Here is an 8,055-nt window from a genome sequence, read left to right as displayed (position 1 = left end):
GGTCACTGCCCTGCCTGCCTTGCTGGCACCCTCGGCTCCCAGCTCCCCTTCCTGTACTGAGCAGCCCCACTCTTCCTACTCCAGACAACATACTCTTTGTAGGAGGAGCCCAGGCACAAATGGTGCATAAACACTTGAGCTGTGATACAGAAAAACCTGCTCTCCTAACTGTGCCTCATAAAATCAGACCGCAAGTGGCTGCCCTCGCTTTTTCATCTAGCTAAGACTCTGCATGCAGTGTTCCCTGGGCTGGGGGGGGGTCCAAATCCGAAGCACTCCTTACACCTTTAAATTGGCTGTCAGGCAGGGGTTGCTGCTGTGGATATACAGCCACATTTGTACCTACAACCTTCTCTGGGATCTGCTCAGATCCCAGTGTCCCTTGCCAAGGCTTTCTTGACTGTAGTGCAGAGGCTGGTCAAAGGTAGAGACAGGGAGTCAGGTCAGCAGGATGGGGACAGGTTCAGGCCAGCACCCGAAAGGTGCAGGGCCAGGCACAGCTATGTCCACAGTGTAACTCTGGCAAGGCCCAAGGACAAGGGCAGCAGCTGCCCGGCAAAGGGGAGAGGGGCCCACAATGATGCCAGTCACTCTGTGTCTCCCCTGCTCTTGTGTTCAGGAGATCTGGCCCAGCCAGGCATGGCTCAACACCACCGATACTGCAGACACTTGTCTGTGCTCATGCATGGTGCTCAGAGTGACCTCAGGCCATCTGCAATGGCAGGAGATGTGTTTGGGGATAAACTAGCTCCAGCCTGTGGTGTGTTGCAGAGGGTGCATGACTCACTCTCCAGTCCCCCTTCCCTGGGCCTCCGGGGTCCCCACTGCCTCTCCAGGGATTGCAGAACCCTCGATTTGCTGCCTTTACCTGGATTTAGTGTTTTACCTTTGGGTGACTCCACCATGGACTGTCCCTCACTTTGTGAGGCTCCACTCACTGCCCACCCCCAGTCACACACTGTCCCCGGAGATCCTCTGAGCTCTCCTGGGGGCTCAGATTCCCCTCCAGCAGGATGGACATCTCTCATCAGCACTGTCGCCTGTGGGATAGCCCCGGGCAGGCATTTCGGAGACCATTCCCCATCTCCACTGGCACTGGTCACTGAGAATGAACCCTGGATCCAGCCTGCAGTCACTAACAGATCACACTGGGACTCTGAGCTCATCCCCTGGAGTCCATAGAGTTCACAAGCAGAAGAGCAGGCCCTTTTCTGCTGCAATCCCTTGGGCGTAGTTTTGACTGCAGCTTCTGAATAGAGGCCAGACTTCAGGCATGTCACAGAGGAGATCCCCTTTTATTATAGAAATGTTATTCTGGAGGCCAGGTCTGGCATAAAGGTGCCCGATTCCTGGTCCTGCCTGTGCTCACAGGAAGGCACCACCACCATGTTACGAGAGCGCTTAGGCCATATGAACACATCAGAGCACAGCAGGACAGCATGGGAATGAGGAAGCTCAGAAAGGAGAAAGTCCTGCTGCTGTCTGTGCATGTGTCTCCAGGAAAGCTGCAGCCCCCATGCAAAGGTTGCAGTGAGGAAATGTCTGCTGTGGCAGTGGTGGGATGGTCCTGAAGAGCAGAGGGTCTGTCCCCACAGGCTGTGTCCAGACTCTCCTCCCCTCTATTCCTGCTCCACTTTGAGTGTTGGAGCGCAGTAGAGGGAAGGGACTAGCCCACAGTAAATCCTGGCTGCCACCCTCATGGGAGAGGGGTGTGAGATCACACCGTGACTGTGGCCAGGGGAGTTGAACTCTCCTAATGGGCATGAGACCCATGATCTCAGGCCATCTTTACTTGTCTGAGCCTGACTCTGTCCTGGAACTCCCTTGGTGTCAGTGCTGAAAGAGACAAGTCAAAGGGAAACTCTTCCTGTTGCCCTGAGGGTATCCGAGGGAGTTCAGACTAGCAGGCTCTGAGGTTCCCCCATCTCTGTTGATGAAGGGAGAAGCCTGCCTTCCTGCTTCAGCACGATCTCTGGGTCAGATTCAAATGAAAGATTCCTGAGGAAAAGAGGCACGAACCAAAACTTTTCTTCTTTTCACAAAAATGTAACAGAGGAAAGTAAAGAAAGAAAGAAATGAACAACACCTAGCCTTGATACCAAATGCTCTGTAAATGATGAGTGGATGGACACGGGACAGTTACTGGTGCTGACATTGTACCCGCTGAACCAGTTTTCTCAGCGCATCCTTGAGCTCCTTGTTCCTCAAGCTGTAGATGAGGGGGTTCACTGCTGGAGGCACCATCACGTACAGAACAGCCACCACCAGATCCAGAACTGGGGAGGAGATGGAGGGGGGCTTCAGGCAGGCAATCATGACAGTGCTGAGAGAAAGGGAGACCACAGCCAGGTGAGGGAGGCACGTGGAAAAGGCTTTGTGCCGTCCCTGCTCAGAGGGCATCCTCAGCACAGCAGTGAAGATCTGCACATAGGACAGCACAATGAAAATGAAACACCCAAAGGCTAAACCAAAACTAACCAAAATAACCCCAACTTCCCTAGGGTAGGAGTCTGAGCAGGACAGCTTGAGGAGCTGGGCGATTTCACAGAAGAACTGCTCTAGGACATTACCCTGGCAGAGTGGTATTGAAAATGTATTAGCAGTGTGCAGGAGAGCATAGAGAAAACCACTGGCCCAGGCAGCTGCCGCCATTTTGACACAAGCTCTTCTGCCCATGAGGGTCCCGTAGTGCAGGGGTCTGCAGATGGCAACAAAGCGGTCGTAGGCCATGACAGTGAGAAGAGAATATTCTGCAGACAACAAGAAGAGAAGCAGAAAGACCTGGGCAGCACATCCTGAATATGAAATGGCCCTGGTGTCCCTCAGGGAATTGGCCATGGATTTGGGGACAGTGACAGAGATGGAGCCAAGATCGAGGAGGGAGAGGTTGAGGAGGAAGAAGTACATGGGGGTGTGGAGGTGGTAGTTGCAGACCACGGCTGTGATGATGAGGATGTTGCCCAGCAGGGCAGCCAGGTAGACGCCCAGGAAGAGTGAGAAGTGCAAGAGCTGCAGCTCCCGTGTGTCCGTGAACGCCTCGAGGAGGAACTTGGTGGGGGAGCTGCTGTTGGACATTATGCTCTCTCGGGGCTTGGGGAACTATCCAAAGAAGAAACAACATTAAGAAGTGAGGAGAGACTTTTCACGTGAACCCCTCCCCCCGCCAAAACTGTTCCAGTTCTCAATGCCTCTCTCTTTACTGAGAGGATCTTTGTGCAACTCCCTTGCTTGAGCTCCACTATGCACTGGCCGAGCATGCTGTGAGGAGCAGGGGCCTCTGCCTATGGGCTCCAGAGGAGTCAGTCCTGTTGCACGGTAGTGGGAATGCAGCATGGGGGTGACTAGATCTGACATTCACAATTTCTGTTGAATGACATTCACTTGTCATATGGAAGGGCTTTTCAGCATCTTCACTCCCAATTCTAAAGAATGAGGGTTGAAGAACAGAGTTTTAGGGATTTTTTAATATTATTTATTTTCTTTTAGATGCCCCTGTCACCCCTGCAGAATGTTCCCCAAATGCAGAAATTCTCAGCATTTCCACTGTACGTCCTGAGAAACATGGATTCACTGTCACTTGGTGCAGAGTGAGGACAGCTAGTCTGTCTATTAGCCTTGGTCCCCACTCTCCTGTTTTCTCAACTCTTTGAGCTGCAGGATGATCACCCTGCTATGTTACCCCCAAAAGAAACCCGCCACTGCAGAGAGCAGAGGAGTCCAGTTTCAAAGTGCAGATCTCCAAACTTCTCACCCTTTCTCAGGGCACCTGAGCGACGTCTCCACACTCCCTTTCTAGCCAAGGACACACAGAGCTCTTTTCAGCTGCCCCTGTACAGCCGCCCACCACCATTTCCATACTCTTCGCATCTCTGCACCTTCTTCACTGGTCTCTCAGATATCATAGAGATGCTATGAGACAGCTGTGCCCTTCTGGAGGGCAGCTCACAGCCTGGCAAGACACCACAGGGAAACAGTCAAGTGGCCTGAAGATGGGTTCTGCTTAAGGGAGAGTCAGCTCTTTTCCCAACCCCAAGGACTGCATTTCCTGGAGCCACACAGGTCAGAAGGCGGCTGGGGCAACCTCACTCCCATGCAGACCCCTCTGTTGCCCAACTTGCAGCATCAGAGTCTGAATTGCAGCTGAACCCCAGAATCCCAGGGAAATCAAGAGCAAGCTCCTGCTGCCGAGGGAGGCAAAGAGAGAGAGAGAGAGAGAGACAGACAGACAGACACATGGGCACTCAAAAAGCCTTCACCTTACCCAACAGGGCATGCCACCTCACAGATGGCGAGATTGCAGGGCAGCCACTCTCAGTGCCTTTGTCGGGCAGCATGGAATGGGCCTGTGGCAGGAGAGATGCCCTCTCCTCTGTGGGAGGTCTGGCTGCAGAGGAGGTGCCTCATGGCCTGGACTCCATAGCTGTCAGGGCAGAGGCTCTGGTGGGTGGGAGAGGAGACACGGGGGGCTTGCTCAGAGGAAGGTGTCTGCATTGGAGGGACTGACCCTGACTTGCCCAAATCCATCCTCTCATGTTGATTCCGTTAGCAGCTCCCTCTCATTCCCTGCTTGTCCCTGCTGCCTAGAGCTGTCCCTGCTGGCAGCTGTTTCTCTGCCCCAATGTTTTTTCATGGTCCGTGCTCACAGACCCCATCCCACCCTCTGCATGCTCAGTTCTCCTCCACAGAAACCTCCTGGAACAGAGCATTCACCAGGGCCATCTCTGTTTTTGCAGGTCCTGAGGAGCAGGTCTCATAAACCCCGAAGAGACCGTAAAGGTGATGGAGGTGCTGTCTGTAGGCTGAGGTGGGGATGAAGCCGCTTGCTGAGGTTTCTCACACACCTACTGGTCTCTCAGAGTGAAGATTTAGAAGTCCCCGTACCTTGCCAAACCAGAAAACTCTTTCCTTTTTTTCTCCCTGCCAAAATTAGGAAACTGGAAGTGCAGACATCGGAAGGGAAGCTCCTTCCCTTTCAAGTAGCCTTTTTTTCGCCTTCCTCTGAAAAGACCCCCTCAGACATGTCCTGTGCATGAGCTAGAGCTGTGAGCAGTCCTGACCCATGTGGCACCCTCTCAAGGGGAGAATGAACCTGCCCTGACAGGCATCGATCCTCCCACCCAGAGCTTCTCCCCACACTGCCACGGGGAGCTCACCAGGCAGGCTGAGTGCTGACCCTCGCAGGCGGCAGAGTCACTGCCCCGGGCACACAACACCCTGTGGCACAGGGACACTGCTCTGAATTACAGCCCTGGGCAGACCTGTGTGTCCCTGTGACAATGTGGCAGGGAATCCCTGCTCTGAAGCATCTCCTTCTCCTCCTCACTGGAGAAGCCCAGGGAGCGCTCCTTAGAAATCCTCTCAGTCATGGGATAGATTTAGAAGACCTCTCCAGGAGGCTCAGTAGTGTTGCCCTGCAGCCAGAGACTCACCGTGTCAAGGGCTGTGAAGATTTCTCCCACAATGAGCTCTCAGCTGTCCTCTCGCTCCAGACTGCCTTCCACTTCTCTCTGTCTTGTCTCATCTTATGTCAGCAAGAGCAGGCAGTGCCTGGAGCCCTGCTGCTCTTTGCAGCAGAGCTGCTCCTGGACAGAGCTGTCTCTCGGCAGTGCTGCCCAGTTGCCATGAGCTTCCTCCGTCCCAGGAGCCTGGCCCCACTTGGGAACAGTGGCCCAGCTGAAGGTGTGGCTTTATTTGTCCTTTGCCCTCCCTTCTCCTAGGAAAAGTTCATTGAAGTAGACTAAAATAATCATCCATGATCTCTCTAAAGACTAAAGAGAGACTGAGTCCAGCATTGCAAATTACAGAATCACAGAATCACAGAACAGCTGAGGTTGGAAGGGACCTCTGGAGATCATCTAAGTCCAACCCCCCTGCTCAAGCAGGGTCACCTACAGCACGTTGCACAGGATCATGTCCAGGCAGGTATTGAATATCTCCAGAGAAGGAGACTCCACAACCTCTCTGGGCAACCTGTTCCAGTGCTCTGTCACCCTCACAGTGAAGAAGTTTCTCCTCATGTTCAGATGGAACTTCCTGTGTTTCAGTTTGTGCCTGTTACCTCTTGTCCTGTCGCTGGGCACCACTGAAAAGGGTCTGGCCCCATCCTCTCTACAACCTCCCTTCAGATACTTGTATACACTGATAAGATCCCCTCTGAGTCTTCTCTTCTCCAGGCTAAACAGGCCCAGCTCTCTCAGCCTTTCCTCATAAGAGAGATGCTCCAGGCCCTTAATCATCTTTGTAGCCCTTTGCTGGACTGACCCCAGTAGCTCCATGTCTCTCTTGTAGTGGGGAGCCCAGAACTGGACACAGTACTCCAGGTGCGGCCTCACCAGGGCTGAGTAGAGGGGTAGGATCACCTCCCTCGACCCACCGGCAACTGTCTTCCTAATGCACCCCAGGATACCATTGGCCTTCTTGGCCACAAGGACACATTGCTGACTCACAGTCAAGTTGTTGCCCACCAGCACTCCCAGGTGCTTCTCCACAGAGCTGCTTTACAGCAGGTCAGCCTCCAGCCTGTCCTGGTGCATGGGGTTATTCCTCCCTAGGTACAGGACCCTGTGCTTGCCTTTGTTGAACTTCATGAGGTTCCTCTCTGCCCACCTCTCCAGCCTGTCCAGGTCCCTCTGAATGGCAGCACAGCCCTTTGGTATATCAGCCCCTCCTCCCAGTTTGGTGTCATCAGCAACCTTCTGAGGGTGCACTCTGTGCCTTCATCCAGGTCATAGATGAATAAGCTGAACAAGACGGGACCCAGTACTGACCCCTGGGGGACACCGCTAGCTACAGGCCTCCAACTAGACTCTGCGCCGCTGATCACAACCCTCTGAGCTCTGCCATTCAGCCAGTTCTCAATCCACCAATTCACTGGCCAGTCATGTAACCCACACTTCCTGAGCTTGCCTATGAGGATGTTATGGGAGACAGTGTCGAAAGCCTTGCTGAAGTCAAGGGAGACAACATCCACTGCTCTCCCTTCATCTACCCAGCCAGTCATTCCAGCATAGAAGGCTATCAGGTTCGTTGAGTAATATTTCCCCTTGGAGAAGTCATGCTGACTACTCCTGATCACCTGCTTTTCCTCCACATGCTTGGAGATGACATCCTGCATGAGCTGCTCCATCAGCTTTGCAGGGATGGAGGTGAGGCTGACTGTCATGCAGTTTCCTGGGTTGTCCTTCTTGCCCTTTTTGAAGACTGGGGTGACACTGCCTTTCTTCCAGGCCTCAGGCACCTCTCCTCTTCTCCATGACCTTTCACAGATTGACGAGCGAGTGAAGAGTTAGCAGGACTGAAGAAGTCTTCCAACTGATATGCTCAAGGATTGATACGCTCAAGGCTGCGGAATAGAAGAATTAACAGGACTAAAGAACTCTGCCGCCTGATAAGGCTGGGGAATCTGCATGGACCCCCAGGGAGAGAAGAAGCAATACGGAGGTACTGCGGTCTTGCCTCTCTAACAGGTTCTTTCCAAGCAGACAAACAAACAGTCCTGTGATTGTGCAACTCGCAAAAATCAGCAAAAACATTGTTTGCCCAGAGCCCCAGCTGTATAAAAGAGACTTGGGAGCTAAGAGAGTTGGAGCAGCGGACAGGAACACGGCTCTCCAGCTGGACCTTGAGTATCCCCCCCCTCCCCTTTTCCTGGGACACTGGGTTAAGGGAACTCCTCGAGGTTGAGAGTCCTCTCACTAGGAGAGTGAACAAGAAAACTTTCAAGTAGGGATAAGCGGGGCTTCCAATTAATAGTGCAGTAACTGACGGTTTTGTGTTATCCTTCCTAAATTAGTAATTGCATTATTTTAATGGATGTTACTAATCCAAGAGCTTGCGTGAGGAAATAAACATATTTTTTTATTACATTACTATCTCAGTTGTTGCTATAGAACCTTCGTAGCGTGACACAGATGATGGAGAGTGGCCTAGCAATAACATCCACCAGCTCCCTAGCACTCGTGGGTGCATCCCATTGCAGCCCATGGATTTGTGGGTATCAAGTTTGCCTAAACGATCTCTAACTCGATCCTACTCGACCAAGGGAAAGTCTTCCTT

The sequence above is a fragment of the Apteryx mantelli genome, chromosome 23, assembly GCF_036417845.1.
Source record: "Apteryx mantelli isolate bAptMan1 chromosome 23, bAptMan1.hap1, whole genome shotgun sequence".
NCBI classification, from domain to species: domain Eukaryota; kingdom Metazoa; phylum Chordata; class Aves; order Apterygiformes; family Apterygidae; genus Apteryx; species Apteryx mantelli.
The sequence above is the reverse complement of the archived record's forward strand: the minus strand, read 5'-3'. Positions refer to the sequence as shown.